Source organism: Armigeres subalbatus, chromosome 1 (genome assembly GCF_024139115.2).
Source record: "Armigeres subalbatus isolate Guangzhou_Male chromosome 1, GZ_Asu_2, whole genome shotgun sequence".
Classification (NCBI taxonomy): Eukaryota; Metazoa; Arthropoda; class Insecta; order Diptera; family Culicidae; genus Armigeres; species Armigeres subalbatus.
The window spans coordinates 223150096-223168723 of NC_085139.1; the positions used below are offsets into that span (position 1 = coordinate 223150096).

The 18628-nt window shown below is 39.9% G+C and overlaps 1 protein-coding gene across 2 annotated transcripts in view; it reads right to left on the reverse strand.

Annotated features, from left to right (window-relative positions):
• LOC134205821 (glutamate receptor ionotropic, kainate 2) overlaps positions 1-18628 on the reverse strand; it is an 872584-nt gene that overhangs the window by 135478 nt on the left and 718478 nt on the right. The window lies entirely within an intron of this gene.

The window sequence follows — 18628 nt, forward strand, 5'->3', positions numbered from 1 at the left end:
AGACTCAATTTAGCTTGACTGTTACCACTGTAATCCACATCAAAATCCATCTGCTCTAGACAACGAAGCACGCACAGATCCGAACGGCAAAACATACTTTTGCATATAAACAATATAGACGGATCCCTCCTGTCTATATTGGGGGGCCCTCCTTAGCCGTGTGGTAAGACGCGCGGCTACAAAGCAAGACCATGCTGAGGGTGGCTGGGTTCGATTCCCGGTGCCGGTCTAGGCAATTTGTCTCGACTTCCCTGGGCATAAAAGTATCATCGTGCTAGCCTCATGATATACAAATGCAAAAATGGTAACCTGGCTTAGAAACCTCGCAGTTAATAACTGTGGAAGTGCTTAATGAACACTAAGCTGCGAGGCGGCTCTGTCCCAGTGTGGGGATGTAATGCCAATAAGAAGAAGACGGATCCATAAAAAAATGAAAAACGATCCATAAATAACATTTGAATGTTACATAAAACGCTACCATAAATCCATAAAATAGTTCAGGAGATTCTATAAAGAATAATTTTTCGATCCATAACTAAGCTCATATTTAGCAATTATTAGGGAAATATGTTCCATTAATATGGTCAAGAAAAACAATACAATTCTTCCTATTTTCCCATGAACGTATGACAAATGATCCATTAATCCAATTTGGAAAATGATCCATAAAACACTATATTTTGTTCATTAAAACTTCAAATTTGAGCATTTTTTATCGTGATGATGATCCATAATTTCAGTAATGTGATCCATATTTTAGTCATAAAAAAAGATCCATATTTTAGTCATAGGTATGATCCATAATTCTGGCCTTTTGATCGATTTTTTGGCGATATGATCCATACATTTTGCAAAATGACCCATAGATTTTAGAAAATGTGTGGATCAATTATTATAGTTTCATTGGCCTTCTTTCTAAGTATTGCTAAGTATTATGGATCACATTATCAAAATTATGGATCATACACAGAAAAAAATAATGAAAAATAAACAGCGCGTAAAACTTGACATGCGAAAATTTACGCTATTCTACGCTGAAATGGTCCTCTTGCCAACAAGATTGCTTACAACTTGTATGCAATATTGACGATTCACGTCGAATATTGTATACATTCAGGCTATATCCCGTATGGAATTACGCTAATAATGGCGTTCCATTTATGTGCATGATTTTAGGCGTAAATTTCAGTGGATTTTTCTATCTGTGTATGACCAAAATTATGGATCATATTAATGAAATTATGGATCGCGCAAATTTGAAATTTTATGGATCAAAATATAGTTTTTATGGATCATTTTTCAAAAATTTGTGGATCATAAAATTATTTTTTATGGAATCTCCTGAACTATTTTATGGATTTATGGTAGCGTTTTATGGAACATTCAGATGTTATTTACGGATCGTTTTCATTTTTTTATGGATCGTTTTTGCACATTGAACGGTGCAAAGTAAGGGATGCCGATCCGAACCCGATGATCGTTTGATGGGGTGGACGAACCGATCAGCGCCCACTGAGCTATAAAAGCCCCATCCCAAGGGAGGGAAACTCTTGATCCTGAGTCAGCGTGAAGAATAGTTCTACAAAGTTAATTTGACAAGTTTTTAAGTAGTAAAGTGCTAATAGTTAAAGAGCTTGGCTCGCACATTATCTCGTTTTTGAGAAGTGGAGTTAAACGTTAAAGCGCAATGGCTCGCTCAGCTCATGTGTACGCTTTAGTATCGCGTGTGATTAGTGAACCAATCCACGAACAAAAGTGAATACCGTGGTGATATAATCACATCGGTAAGTGCCACCACCCACGTGGTGCAACGCCTCCCTGACGGTCGAACCAGACTGTACGTCATCAAACAGTTCCCCAAGTCCGTGTCCGCATATTTTCTCACGGTGAAGCCCGTCGCTACCTAGTTGTCCGATCAAGCTAGATCCCATCCCTTCCGGCAGAACGCGCCGGTACTCCGCCCCCCACGACGTCGCCGGCCCATCGCAACAGTGAGTTTGTAGAGCAGTGAAGTGTACTCTTCCCAAAATTTATCTTTTTAAATAAATGCGCTTGATAAGGGGTTTTAGTTTTAGTTAGGTTTAGTAACAAATTATCTTGTGTCGCGAACATTTATATTTGCATGCTTCAAACATTTGATTTTCAGGTTGAAAACAAATTAAGAGATCAGGTATGTCTTCCTCGGTATTGTGCCAGCCCTGATATCAATGTCACAGACGCATGGGCGACGTTGGTAGTATCAAAACGGAGCCACCCTCAGGTTCAAGCTACAGACCTCCCAGAAGTTAGGTTTATTGTAATATGATAACAGATAAATAATAAATAGGGACAAAATACTTAAAACTAGGACATCAAAACGGATAAAATATTGGTCGGATATGAAACTGTGACAAGACGCTGCATAAAGTGTTACAGGGTTATCATCTATCCCAGTCCTCGTCTTCCGAAAAAAATCCAGCTAGTCTACTGGATTTGTTAAACACAGGATTTACCGATAAAGGTACAGGGGATGTTCAAAATAACTGGGATAGGCAAATTTTGGGCATAATTAGATGTGTTGTAACTATGTCAATTATTATCCGATTTGGACAAATCAGGGATGCCTGAACTAGAAATTTAATGTAGTTTCACCATATGTCGATGGTACCGACCATGGAAGGTAAGTTCAAAACCGTAAATTTGTGGTGGGTATTAGGATAAGTTGTGGTTAAAAACAGAATAATATTAGTAACCACAAATAAAGTAGGGCTCTTTCTGATTGGAACCATATGTTGAAATTCAAAATCGGACCAGAATCAAGTAAGATATGGCCATTTGTATAGAATCGTTGCCAAAAGGGAGTTTTAAAAGGGATCAGGCCACAAATTCATTTGAATCCAGCTTTTTGACCGATCTTCCATTATAATTACATTCCAGAAGTCTTCTGTCACTTTAAGAATGCAAAACCAACCAAAACGACGGATTCTGAAGTCGCTGTGGTACCCCCGCACAGATAGAAAAATCCATTGAAATTTACGCTAAGAATCATGCACATAAATGGAACGCCATTATTAGCGTAATCCCATACGGGATATAGCCTACATTTATACATTATTTGGCGTGAATCGTCAACATCGCATGCAAGTTGTAAGCAAACTTGTTAGGAAGACCAGCATTTCAGCGTAGAATAGCGTAAAGTTCCGCATCTCAAGTTTTACGCGCTGTTTACTTTTCATAATTTTTTTCTGCGCGGGGAACCCGTAGAGGGGACACTTCAGTTTTGGCACCAAAACTAGTCATTCGACGGTTCGTTTTTCATGGTTTTCTATCAGGAAGCGAGGTATGAATATAAAATGGACCATTGACGGCTCTGACCGCTTCCGGGACCTACGGATTGTCCCCGGGGAACCTGTAGAAGGGGACATTCCAGTTTTAGCACCAAAACTGGTCATTCGACGGTTCGTTTTCCATGGTTTTCTATCAGGAAGCGAAGTATGAGTATAAAATGGATAATTAACGGCTTTGACCGCTTCCGGGACCTATGGATTTGTCCCCGGGGAACCTGTAGAGCGGACATTCCAGTTTCCATGAAAAACAAACCGTCAAATAACTAGCTTTGGTGCCAAAACTGAAAAGTCCCCTCTACGGGTTCCCCGGGGACAATCCATAGGTCCCGGAAGCGGTCAAGCGGGGGGTGGGGGGAATGCAAACTAAACAATTTATGGAAGGGGAGGACGAGCAAGTTGAAGGATGTTAAAGCCCCACTCAGCTGATCATACAGCTGTAATTAATTTCTGTTTTATCACTGAGAGGGAGGGGTCTTAAAACCCCTGGAAAATACCAGAGGAAGTCCGATCGCTTCCGGGGTTGGGACTTACACGCGGGTTAGGGTGCCCGGGAGGCCCCAGATGGCAACTAAATTTTCTGATATGGCACTTTGTTGTGTCGATCATGCGATAGTCCCCTTTGAATTGAAGAGCACTGTGTTTGTTATGAGCATGCATGAGCATGAGCATGAGCATGAGCATGAGATGATCGTACAATTCGTAGTTGCTACTCCGTGATTGACCAGAACTAGCGGAATTGCACAAGGAACCAACAGATGGGACTTGGGATTAGCACTCCATCCTCAATGTGCACGTTCCGAAAGCTCAACATTTGAAGGTTCAATAACGGCGCCGGCCACGTCCTTACGATCATCGAGGGAAGGGAAGGAATATTATTGTAACAACCGTTGTTTTAGAGACCGACGAATCGTCTGCATCTCTACGGTTGTTACGGGAAGGAGTATTGTAGGTAGGGAGAGGAAGTGTCATTACTTAGATAAGGATTCACCTTGGTAAGTGATGTAATCCAAGTAACTAGCATGTTAATGTTGACGCGAGAACAAAGCTAAGATCAGCTACGACGTATTTTGTTGTGTCATTGTTCACCCAACGTAAGGGCAGACAATCAATCGCTCCGGTAGAGCAATTGTAAATGGTTTGTGATAATTCTAACATAATCTGCTCCTGAAAAATGTATGCTGGGTGTTTCTGTAATTGTAATATTACGTGGTCCCACTCAAGAAATGGCGTACCGCACATAAGAAAACATCACAATGTTATTTATTCATAGTTTAGCGGCGAGACGTGAAGTTTTGAGCAAATCAACCACTTTCTTGCTTTGTTATAAATTATTCAGAATACATCAATTTACTAGAAAGATCAAACATTTTTCATTATACTAATTTTCAATGAAAGCAACATGCAACACAGCAGCAAATAGAATATCCATTACGTAGACGAGCCTTGAAACTATAGCCTAATTATTGTTTCTATACATTACACCATAAAACTAAACTATCTCGCATTTCGTTTTATGAATTTTTTATCGAACTTCGTGTTTCAGCAAATCAAATGTTTCAGCAACAAATCACTCAATAATGGCAGAAAAATATTTCTATCATGCTGACTGCCATTGAGGAAGATTAACTAAGAACTTGAGAGTGCGGTGCTAATTTCCATTTTATTAATAAAACGCAAGCTGATGTCATCAATATAAATAAATCGTTACCTTTATGGGAACACCCAGTTAAGCCAGCACTAACCAGATTGATTTGTTCTTGAGATTATGACAAATCGTGTATACCGTAATCGATAAGTGTAAATTTGTAATAAATGTAATGAATATAATGTCTCAAATAGCTGTGCCATCAGCGTAAAGTTGTCAATTCAGAGATTCAGTTTGTAGTTTTGGCCCGGTTCAGGATGTTCAGTGTTTTGTAGATAGAACAGAATTGTGTTTTTAATTTCTATGTCTTTTTTCGATCGTATTTTTGGTCGTGTGATCAATAAACCTCAACGATTTGAAGAAAAATCAAGTTGCCCAATAAAATGTCATAAAATAGAATTTTGTTCAATAAGTTTGTTGAGATTAAAAAGGCTTGTTCATCTCGTGCAATCATTCGCATTGAATAATGAAAATATAATGTGGGTTTTTGAATATTTTTCTGAACCATACAATCCAGCTTGCTTTCACACCAACATAAATACTAGCCATATGAAAGAAAAATACTCCCTTGCGTGATGAAAACTCCTATGATCCTCTTCTGTTCTTGAATAAACTTATCACTCACTTTAGCACTTAACACCACATGTTTCTGATTCAAATTAAAAAGCATTGAAGAAGAAATCTTAAAATACGAGAACATTAAACAGAGAAAAAAAGCGTGATAAAGAACTTGACAGTCAACCGTCCGCGGCAAAGCTTGCTACGCTTTTTTCTGAAGAGCACTGTGTTTGTTATGCAGAATAAACTGATATGTCAAAACAATCTCTATGCGAGCAAAGATGAATAACTAATTGATAACAAATTCTATTATCCGGTTTTCTAACATTTGATAAGTGAATTTGTTATCATTTTGGTTGAATTAACAGCCAATAAAGGATCCCAGAATTTTGTTCCTGAAATAATGAAATGAAAACATATTAAGTTATCATTGATACCAAGTTGATAACACATTTTGTTTTACATATTATTTACCCAAATAACTAATTTAGTTACCCTTCAGTTGCCGATTTCGTTACGCTTAGAGTTTCCATCCCGGGACATCCCGGGACAAAAAATCCCGGGATTTAGGAAAGTTCGGAATTTCCCGATTCCCGGGATATGATTATTGAAATCCCGGGATACCCGGGACAAAAAATTCTGTTTCATTTCCGGTTCGCAAAAAGTGTAATTTTTCTTCTTACAAAAGTTATTTGTTTTGTACGTGAAACCCAACTTAGGTGATAAATTCATATTATATTTTTATACCTCCCATCAGACATGATGTTTTTTCCAAGTTCGTTTATTTGGTAGACACAGGCTCGTATACGGAGCCAAGGTTCTTTGTGATGCACACTCGATATCATCCAAGTTATCATCTTATTATTAAATTAGTAAGAGAGGATCAGACATGAAAATATCGGAGATAGTTAATAGAACACCTTCACAAAACTATTAGATTCCCCTATACCACTCAATAGAGGGCTACTGACTGATACTTTTTCCAGCAGCTACAGCTCTCTATTAATTAATCGACAAGTATCTACAGTACAAGATCAGCTACATCTATTTGGCGCCTGCTTCCTACTCTGCTGTCTGTCTTCCTGAGCTTCTTGCCTCCAAAACAATTCTTGATCCAATTCATGTTCTTCCAATCGACGTTCGTACAACAAACTTTCCAGCACATGCGCAAGTACAAGTGGTCCGACCCCAATGCTCTGCCTATTTTTGTTTTTGTTCTTGTTGCTGACCAGCTCCTGACTAAAGCTTCGCTTGGACTCCTACTGATCAACTAACAAGCTACCGAAAGTTCGAACCTCCCACTAAATTCTGTACGGCGCTACCCATGACTTTCGCAGACAATTCATGATCCCACGATGCCACGAGACTTATGCGCCGGATCCATGGATCCCGGACTGCGATTACGTTTCTGTGAGAATCCATCGACACTATGTTTAAGATCCGAAATCTTCTTGGACCATAATCTGTTCCAGGGTTGTTAATCGATAAATCATCGTCGTTAATTTAACGCCAACTTCGATAACGATAACGGTTGTACAATGATGTTTCGTTGACGATAAAGTGAGCGTTAATGTAACGTTATCGAGTACTCGTTGATTTATCGATAATTATCGAGTTAACTGTAACGTATACTACAGTTAAAAGTACAAATATTCTCAAGTTGGTTTTACAAAACCTATTTCAAGCATTGCATCACCTTTAAATATTCAGAATCGCGTTTAAATCGTGGATTTAATTGGAATTTAAGAAGGTCACCGAATTTACTAATCATTAAATTTCTTACAGTGTATTTGTTTTCCGTAGTAATTAATCTGAGAATATTGTTTATGTCTTCACTGTTTAATTTAGTATGATTAACAAAACTTCTATTTTGAAGATGCAAAACACCCAGTTAAACGATTATGTTTTGACCAACAGTGAGGAGAAAATTCCTCAGCCTAACCGAATCATACTGAATAGGGGACGAGGTTTGTTCACCAATTCATTGAGAGTATTTTTACTCGGTGCAGATACTCTATGCCTAGAATGCAGTAATGCAAATATTCTTTTAGAGCTTGAATCCCAACATACTGCCGAGGGATTCCGACTCCAGCTGCTTATCCTTGCTTATCCGATAAGAAGGATTGTCAAAGAAAAAGTTATCATGCGTCGGCGGTAGAAGCGTACTTATTGATGTACATCTGTCTGATTAGTTCTTATCAGAACAACTATGCATATTCAAAACAATGCAAACAGTCAAGCCGGCTTCAACCGCCAGCGAACCCTTCTTCTCGGACTCGGCGAACATATATTCCAAAAGGGTACTCTACCTTCGGAGAAAAATGTGAATATTATTTGCTTCTAGTTTTTTTTTTCGAAAGAATCGATTCAAATTAGAGTTCCAATTTGAACTCTGTATTATCTGGCCTTTCTAAAATATGAACTTTACCCCTGAACATTGAGTAAAATCGTTTTGAATCAAAAAAGTTTTCTAAGGAAACATCGAAAAATCCTGGATCCTGGATTTCCTGGGATGTACGAACAAGTTTAACCTGAATCCTGGACAACGAAAATGGCTGGGAAATGGAAACTCTAGTTACGCTTTAAAATAAATGTTGGCATTCACTGGGATTCGAACTTGAATCGAGTGATTGTACGATAAATAAAAACACGCTAAAAATCACTTTTCTTTAGATAATTTTTTGTATAGATTTTCTACAATTTTCAAATGTTCTACAATTTAAAGCGCTATAAAAAAATACACGTTTTGCTAAAAAAAAACATTATTTTTATCTCTTATACGTAAAGAGATATTTGAGATTTCCTAGCAAAAAAATCATTTTCAGTACAAAAAATCTACAAAACGTGTAAATTCGTGCAAATCAAATTACCCCTATTCAAAACTATAAGGCAAACGCTATTGAATCATGAGAAAATAATTTGTCGCTTATTGTCCCTTTCATGCTAAACCTATGAGAAAAAATGAGTGATAAAACTAATGTACTATGAAAAAAGCTTTCAACGGTGTATAATATTCCGGTGGTTAATATAAACGGCGGTTAATATAAAATCATAATTGGTACTAAAATGCTATAAATAAAAAAATCCTAGCGGAAATAGTGTTTTTCTCGTGCAATTATTGCGAGTAAATCTGTTCATGATACGCGCAAGAAACATGTGTGAGTTTTTTGTGCACAGACATACATACAAACATACACATATAAACACAACCTCAGCTTGTCAAGCTGAGTCGTTTGGTGCTTAATAATATGGGTCTCCAATCCCCTTATAGAAAAGTTGTTTTTCAGTGAAATGATAGACTTTCGCTGTAACTTAGTGTGCAAGAGGCCAAAAAAACCACAATCGAAACGACTCCAAAACAAACTTACTGATATAAATAAGTAAGACTTTTGATAGAAAAAAAGTCTGTTTCTTCGGAATATGCAAAAAAAAAAAATTCTATCCGATGCTAGTACAAGAGAATATAGCAGCAGCAATTATAGCGGTGATTATCCCTTTTGTGATGACATATTGAAATATAAAATAATGAATTTAAATTTTGAAATATAAAAAGTGTAATACATGTACCTATCTATTTCATGAAATTGGAAACGTTGTTTTTATATTTTGAACGACGCCGTAACACACAGCTTTGTTGAACTGGTTAAAATTAAACTAGCATTCATTACGATCAACGGTTGTACCATTCATGGAAGGGACAACGAGCGACAAATGGTTTTCCAATGATTTATTATAGTTTTCAAAGAGGGTCAATTTGATTTACAGAAATATGCATGTTTAGTAGAGTACCTAAAAAGTACATTTTTTGCTAGAAAATACCAAATATTTCTTCATATATAAGATATTAAAATTAAGTTTTCTTTTTGCAAAACGTGAATTTTTTTATAACGCTTCAAATCGTTGAACATTTGAAAATTGTAGAAAATCGACAGAAAAAATATTTTCAGGGTATTTTTATTGAAAAAAATAATTTTGATTATTGAAATTTAGAAATAGACCTATATTGTTTTCTTATGACTTTCTCTACAACTTTGCCTAACAAAGTAATTTTTTAAAATCTATGATAAAAAAAAATTTGTTTCTCACTTCTAGGTGGATTAATCACAAAACAGAAAGAATCAAAAAATCAAAAATATTAAATGGAATCACTTTGCTGAACAACCTATGAGTCTAATATGCTTCTTTATACGCCATAATAATTTCGATCACGTTTTTCATTGAAAGGAAACAGTGTGCTACGCTTTCTACAATCTTGCATTTACTGAAAACTGTTTATGTAAATAACAGTCGGCTGGACAGAGAGCAAAGCAGAAAAAACTTTATTACCCAGTTATATTGATAACTAGAATTGTTTTCATTTTGGTTGAATTACCACTCCGGGGCAGCCGGGACTATGGCCTTGTCCAAGGGCTTGACGATCCCTCCCCAGGCCATCTGCGAGTTGTGGTGCCTGCCTAGGATGTGGCGGTGTTTAACAGTGAGCTCTGCTAAACCTTTATAAAAAGCTAAATGTATCGCAAGTAGGCTACGCCCAAGCGACCGTGTGCCGCTCAAAGAGCATAAGCCCAAGTCCTGGTGTTAGGTGGGACGCTAACCAGTCCTGACACAACGGCCCTCCGACGAGACAGGAGGTTTACGCAGGCCCAATAAGGCCTTTAAAAACAAATACAGGCATACCTCTACAGTACGTACCTTCGATTGTACGTGCATTTTACCTCGATAGTACGTACAAAAAAAATGTTTTTCGTTTTGTTTTCTGAAGGATTTTATTTAAAATTTGAATATGCTTTGATCATAACACATGCGGGGTCCTTCATACTTACTTACTTGATGGGCTACAGCTCTTCGATGAACCTACGCCGAATGGAGTATCCTTCTCCACTGGACTCGATCCTGGGCCAATCGCTTCCAGTCGCCCTGAACATTGAGCGACCTCAGGTCCTCTTCAACTGCAAAAAGCCATCGTGTACGCGGCCTTCCACGAAGCCTGCGGCCTCTTCCGGGTTCTCTACTAAATATTATCTTCGCTTGTCGTTCTTCCGGCATACGAACAACGTGTCCAGCCCACCGTAGTCTGCCGTGTTGTATAGCTTAATAATATCCAGCCCTTTATACACCTGGTACAACTCGTGATTCATGCGACGCCGCCAGATACCGTTCTCCTGTTTACCGCCGAGTATTGTCCGCAGCACCTTACGCTCAAACACTCCGAGAGCTCTCCGATCAGCCTCCCTTTACGTCCATGTCTCATGGCCGTATAAAGCCACCGGAAGAATCAGAGTAGTATACAGCGCGAGTTTTGTTTTCGTTTGCAGACTACGGGACTTAAGCTGGTTACGAAGTCCGTAATAAGCCCTATTTGCAGCTGCAATACGCCTTTTCACCTCGCGGGTAACATCATTATCGCACGTCACTAATGTTCCAAGATACACAAATTCTTCTACCACTTCAAATTTTTCACCATCCAGCACTATTCCTTCATATGTTACGTAATAATTTCACAACTGATTTAAACACCATCGTGAGGTTATAACGAATATAGTAGCAAAACTTTGAAAAAAGCAGCCTGTCATAAACAATTGGGGCAGCAGGGACTATGTCCAAGGGCTTGACGATCCCTCCCCAGGCCATCTGCGAGTTGTGGCGCCTGCCTAGGATGTGGTGGGGTTTGACAGTGGCCCTGTTAAACCTCTATAAAAAGCTGCATGAATCCGCAAGTAGGCTCCGCCAAAGCGACCGTGTGCCGCTCAAAGCGCACAAGCCCAAGTCCTGGTGTTAGGTGGGACGCTAAACAGCCCTGACACGACGGCCCTCCGACGAGACAGGAGGTTTGCGCAGGCCCAATAAGCCGCCTTTAAAAACAACCATTACGAACAACATAGAAGATAATATGAAGTCTTTTATGTGCAGCACAGGCCACTCCGGCCTTAGTCTGATGATAAATAAATAAAAATCATAAACAATTGCCAGTCTTACGTAGCACATATTATACTATCATTTTGAACAATTGAAGGAACATCTGAAACAGCTGAGCGATGCGGAGCGCGTCCAAGCCCTCATAAAGCAGAATATCAGCAAGAGGAATTCTTTAGTCTTGGACGCGTTCGCACACGCACTCGCGTGAGTATGTCATCGCATAAGAGTGTTATCAGCAATAATTGAAATTAAATGGGTATGATTTTCTTAGAAAGCAGATTAGCTATTTCACTTAATTGAATAATTATGTTTATGAATTATTTAATCTATCAAGGAAATTAGTTCCAGTTCTAGAACCCTTCCCCAAGCATTAGTTCATCTGATGGACCAGAAAATATTTCCCCGAGGAGTAAATTAATTCCATCATGGGAATGGTGATTCATAAAATTGAATTTTCGGCAAGACATTTTACTGTTAAATTATGTTAACATCAAGTTTAATTCCACAATTTTTTTTTCTTGAGAAGCACATTAGCAGCGTTACTAAAATGAGGAAGTTTTTTGCTAAGAAAATTATTTTGAGCTTTTTAATGGAATGTCTTCACTTGTCATAAGACGAGTTTGTACAATCCCATTTAATTCCACCATTTAATTGTACCTTGACAGATACGTATTTCGACCTCAACAGTAAGGTCGTCTTCAGTGTCTCGTACTTGACTCGAGTCAACTGAAGACGACCTTACTGTTGAGGTCGAAATACGTATCTGTCAAGGTACAATTAAGTGGTGGAATTAAATGGGATTGTACAAACTCGTCTTATGAACATTTTTGGTCGAAAATTTTCTCGGTGACGTCTTACTGGGATTTCCGAAGAAGTTTATCCTGGAACAGTAGTTCCTCCCAAGGGTTCTTCCTGGGATACTTTGGTAGTTTGGTCGAAAATTACATACATGATTTAACTCAACGGTGAGGCGTGATAGATCATTTTCACCTAGTGGCTGTGGCGTGGTGGTGATTTGCGGCGGCGTGAGTCAGCGTGAATCAATTTCGTGTATTACATATATTGTTTTCCGGAATTTATCTAGGAATTCCTCCGAAAGTTTCTCCGGGAATTCCTACGGGAGTCTTTCCAGATATTTCTCTGAAAGTTCCTCCAGGAATTCCTCTGGAAGTTCCTCCAGAAATTCCTCCGGAAGTTCCTTCAGAAATTCCTACGAAAGTTCCTCTAGGAAATTTCTCCGCGAATTTTTAAGAAATTTCTCCGAACATCCATCTTAAATTATAGCCAAATATTTCTCCGTTAATCCTTCCAAACATACCCTCTCAATTCCATTATTTTCTCGGTAATTTCTTCAGCAATTCACTTAGGAATTCTCTTAGAAATGTCCACATCCCCTTCCACAGAACTTCCATCAGAAAATCATTCAGAAATTCCCATGTAAACTCCTCCGCGCATTCTCTCTGGAGTTACTCCACAAATTCCATCAATATCTCTCCATTAATTACTTCGAGGTCTTTCCGGAAATTCTCATTGAATTTCTTCATAAACTCAGGTGGAAGCCCTCGATACTCATGCCCCGGGAATTCTTTCGGATATTCCTGCAAGAACTCTCCCGGAAAATTGTTCCCGTTTTTTTTCTTCGGGAATTCTCTTGGAAATTCCATGCAAAATTCGTCTGCAAATTCATCTGGCTACAAAAATTAAATTTCGTCAAAACCAGTGCTGGAAATACTCGCTTCACGAGTAAGAAAAATATGTAATTTACCAGAAATTCCATACTCGTGCGAACCTACTGCCTGCATTTTTCTAGCCCTTGCTTTGTTCGCGAGTACGGGCAGAGCAAAGACAAAAAGCAGGGCAAAATTTTCTTCGCGTTTAAAAATCACGATCGCGAGTATTTGAGGTAACTTAACTAACATTTTTCGTTGTACGCTTTTCTGTTTTCTCTGCGTAGGTAGGTAGGCAAGAAAAAGCAAAACAAGTGTTCAAGAGTATGTGGCATGGCCTACTTCTTGTTTTATGAACAAGGTTCACAGATTTCCACCACTGGTTTAAATTCTGGAAATTATTTAAGGGGTTCTCCCGGAAAATCCTGCAGCCATTCTCAAAATTTCTACGGTACTTTGCTTAAAATTTCTATAAAAAAACATCCAAAATGCCCTTCAGTATTTTCCGAGATTTTTTTTCCAGGAATTCGCAGCAATATCACAGAGATATCTGTGGCAATATCTTAAAACAATAACCCCGAAAATTCTTCGAGAAACTCTCTCACTTTTAATTCCAGAAATTCCCCCATGTATTCCCCCAAAAAATCACAGAATTTTCTCAAATTATTCTGCAGAAAATTCATCAAGAACTGCTCCGGGAAGCTCTTTTTTTCATGAAGAATAGGGGTATTCGAAAGGATATCCTGAGGAATTTCCTAAAGTAATTTTTGAAATAAAAAACCACGATGGATTTCTTGGTTTGAGTTTTAGTATGAGTTTAAAAAAAATTTGATGGATTTACCTATGGATTTGAAAATAAGAAGTTTTTTTAATGAATTTCCTAAGGAATTTTCAGAGGAAAATATTTTTAAATGTCCAAACAAATTTCAAATAAAGTTTTGTAATAATTTCAAATTAAAATTCTGAAAAAAAATCTAATAGAATTTCAGAAGGTGTTCTTGGAGTAATTCCTTAGTTTCCTGAAGAACAAACCCACATTTTCAGAAAAACAGTATCTTTATGTTTGGCCGAGAATGTGTTGAATAGTGGCCATGTTGCCAAAAATTGTCCCACGTCGCACTTTCTGGCCAGAGATCCACGTTAGTTGCAGTTTGTGAGTAGATCAACATCCAATGATTTATATTTAAATACTTTATCGACAGACACCAGTGGTACCTCAATTCATCAAGCTGATACCGATCAAGTATATAAAAGTCGGCCCTCCAGGCCTCCTATCAAAAAATCGTTTTTGCAGTTTATAGCCTTTTCGTTACATATTGTTGTACGAGAAAGGCATAAACAATTCTTCAGACGAGAAAATTAAAATCGCTTTGGTGAGGAAGCGTTTATGGAGCCAATAGAATCGCAACGACAGTGACAGGTCAGGACAACCTTAAAGCTTTTCATTTACATAAAATTTATAGGTGGAATCCATAAAATACGTCACGTAAAAATGTTGTGATCCACCCCCAATCGTCACTTTTTGTAGTAACATGCATAATTATGCATTATGTGTAGCATATCTTTGAAACGTCACGTATATCTCGTAATTTATGGATGTTCCGAAGCATTAACATACAATATTTCATAAAAACAATAGCCTCACATTTACAAGTGTGCGGCCAGGTTTGGATGTGGTCCATTTTGTATGGTCTTGTTTGCATCCGCACCCGTTGGCTGTTTGAGGAAAAGAAGGATGAGGCATGGCCTACTGTGGGCTGATCTGATGACCATGAAATCATCCGTTATACGGGAGATTATGTTATCTGCCAACTAAACACATACTAATGGTAAACTGCCTATTTCTCAAGTTATATCTTACCCTCACAACAAGGACGATCATTTTGCGCAATGCTACATGTAGGCACCATTTCAAGAAAAATCTGAGTCATGCTGCTCCGTTGTATACTATATCAAATATAAATTTGCTTAGAATACAGAGCCTTCTATCGAAATTTTGGCTTCCGAGCGGTTTTATAAATATTACACCACTCCCAAATAAATAGAAAGGCAAAAAAATTTTTTTTTTTGTTCGGTGTTTTTTTGCTTCGATAGTACGTACGCTTCGATAGTACGTACACTAAAATTACGGAAGTGTACGTACTAGCGAGGTATGCCTGTATTACGAACGACATAGAAGATAATACGACTCGATACTATCGGCAACGACCTATGCGAAGAATAAAGGATCACGATTGGAAGCTTGGAACATGGAACTGCAAGTTGCTAGGCTTTGCAGGTTGCGACAGGATAATTTACCATGAATTACTTCCCCGCAACTTTGACGTCGTAGCGCTGCAGGAAATCTGCTGGATAGAACAGAAAGTGTGGAAAAGCGGGCATCGAGCGGCTACCTTCTACCAAAGCTGTGGCAGCCAATCAACAACGCAAGGATGTGCAAGCTGAAGATAAAAGGCCATTTCTTCACGAGAAAGAAGCGTTCTATGCACAGCTGGAGTAGACATACGATAGATGCCCATTGCGGGACGTCAAAATCGTCATCGGTGAAATTAACGCTCAGGTAGGAAGGGAGGAAATGTATAGACCGGTCATCGGACCGGATAGTCTGCAAACCGTATCGAACGACAACGGCCAACGATGCATAAACTTCGCAGGCACCCGCGGAATGGTAGTCTGAAGCACCTTCTTTCCTCGCAAAAATATCCACAAGGCCACATGGAGATCACCTAACCATGAAACGGAAAACCAAATCGACCACGTTCTAATCGACGGTAAATTCTTCTCCGACATCACGAACGTACGCACTGCGTACGCACGTACGTATGCCTGCGCTCAAAACTCTCGACGGTGTACAACACGCCTCTAAGTCGTCCGCAGCGGCTTAACATTGGGCGGCTACAAAACTGTATACTAGCCCAAGGCTACGCGCAGCAGCTGGAAGTGGCACTCCCAACGGAAGAGCAGCTAGGCGCAGCGGCTCTTGAAGATGGCTGGAGAGATATTCGATCCGCCATTGGAAGCACCTCAACCGCTGCACTAGGCACGGTGCCCCCGGATCAAAGAAACGACTGGTATGACGGCGAATGTGAGCAGTTAGTTGAGGAGAAGAATGCAGCTTGGGCGAGATTGCTGCAAAACCGCACGAGGGCGAACGAGGCACGATACAAATGGGTGCGGAACAGACAAACCTCGATTTCCTGTAGAAAAAAGCGCCAGCAGGAAGATCGAGACCGTGAAGAGACGGAGCAACTGTACCGCGCTAATAACACACGAAAGTTCTATGAGAAGTTGAACCGTTAACGTAAGGGCCACGTTCCACAGCTTGATGTGTGTAAGGACATAAACGGGAACCTTTTGAACCAAATGAGCGTGAGGTGATCCAAAGATGGCGGCAGTACTACGAAGAGCACCTGAATGGCGGACAACGAATGCAGCACCTGAATGGCAGACAACAGTGCCGGTATGGTAACGAACCTAGGAGCACGCGCGCAGGACATACGACTTCCGGCTCCGAATTTCGAGGAAATCCAGTAGAAGATCGGCCGGCTGAAAAGCAACAAAGCTCCTGGAGTTGACCAACTAACAGGAGAGCTGTTTAAATATGGTGGTGAAGCACTCGCTAGAGCGCTGCACTGGGTAATTACCAAGGTTTGAGAGGATGAGGCTCAGCCGCAGGAGTGGATGGAAGGTGTCGTGTGTCCCATCTACAAAAAGGGCGATTAGCTGGATTGTAGAAACTACCGCGCAATCACATTGCTGAACGACACCTACAAGGTACTTTTCCAAGTTTTATGCCGCTTGCTAACATCAATTGCAAGAGAGTTCGTGGGGCAGTACCAGGCGGATTTATGGGTGAACACTCTACCACAGGTCAGGTGTTCGACATATTGTATCGTCAGGTATTGCAGAAATGTCGCGAATACAACGTGCCCACACATCATCTATTTATCGACTTCAAAGCCGCATATGATACAATCGATCGGGACCAGCTAAGGCAGTTAATGTACAAACACGGATTTCCGGATTAACTGATACGGTTGATCAAGGCGACGATGGATCGAACGGTGCGTAGTTCGAGTTTCAGGGGCATTCTCGAGTCCCTTCGAAACGCGCAGAGGGTTACGGCAAGGTGATGATCTTTCGAGTCTGCTATTCAACATCGCTTTGGAGGAAGTAATACGAAGGGCAGGGATTAACACGTGTTCAGTCCAGTTTTTTGGCTTCGCCGACAACATGGATATTATGGTACGTAACTTTGAAAGGATAGAGGAAGCCTACATTAAACTGAAAAGCGAAGCTTAACGGATATGACTAGTCACGTCGAAGACGAAGTACATGATAGGAAGAGGCTCAAGAGAGGTCAATGTAAGCCACCCACCACGAGTTTCTATCGGTGGTGACGAAATCGAGGTGGTTGAAGAATTCGTGTACTTGGTTTGACTGGTGATCTCCGATAACGATACCAGCAGAGAAATCCGTAGACGCATCATGGCAGGAAATCGTACGTACTTTGACTCCGCAAAACGCTCCTATCGAATATAGTTCGCCGCCGTACCAAACTGACTACCTACAAAACGCTTATTAGACCGGTAGTCCTCTACGGACACGAGACCTGGACGATGCTTGTGGAGGACCAACGCGCACTGGGAATGTTTGAAAGGAAAATTCTGCGTACCATCTATGGTAGGGTGCAGATGGCGGACGGTACGTGGAGGAGGCGATTGAACCACGAGTTGCATCAGCTATTGGGAGAACCATCCATCGTTCACACCGCGAAAATCGGAAGACTGCGGTGGGCCGGGCACGTATCCAGAATGTCGGATAGTAGTCCGGTGAAAATGGTGCTCGACAACGATCCGACGGGAACAAGAAGGCGAGGTGCACAGCGGGAAAGGTGGATCGATCAGGTGGAGGACGATTTGCGGACACTCCGCAGACTGCGTGGTTGGCGACGTGCAGCTAGGGACCGAGCTGAATGGAAAGGTCTTTTATGTACAGTGAAGGCCAATCACATTGCTGAACGCCACCTACAAGGTACTCTCCCAAATTTTATGCCACTGACTAACACCAATTTTAAGCCTGGCTTTAGTCTGGTAATAAATAAATAATAGTTGCTCTTTTAGGCGGGTATTTTTCTCAGTTAGATTGGTAATTTTATCCTATTACTTTTTCAGCTGCTTTCCATCGAATGCACTTTATCATAGCGAAGAACTCTAAAGGGTCTCCATTTATTGAACAAAAGTTTCCGCAAGTGATGGGAGTTTGAATAATTTGAGGATCCTTGTTGTCCAGAGAGTCCAGAGAGTAAGTAAATGAAGAGTTAATTATTTCACAGCCGAAACCAGTGCCGCCGTGCGGCCACCGGCTTGGAGCTTCTCTCCTTCGGTAGAGTGTTTCTGCTACATGACAACCAATTTGATTTTAGTTTGACAAACCTAAAATGTGGGTAACTGGAACTTGGGATTTTTGTTATCTACCTATAACATTTTTTGAAAATTTGTAAAGACGTTTTTTTT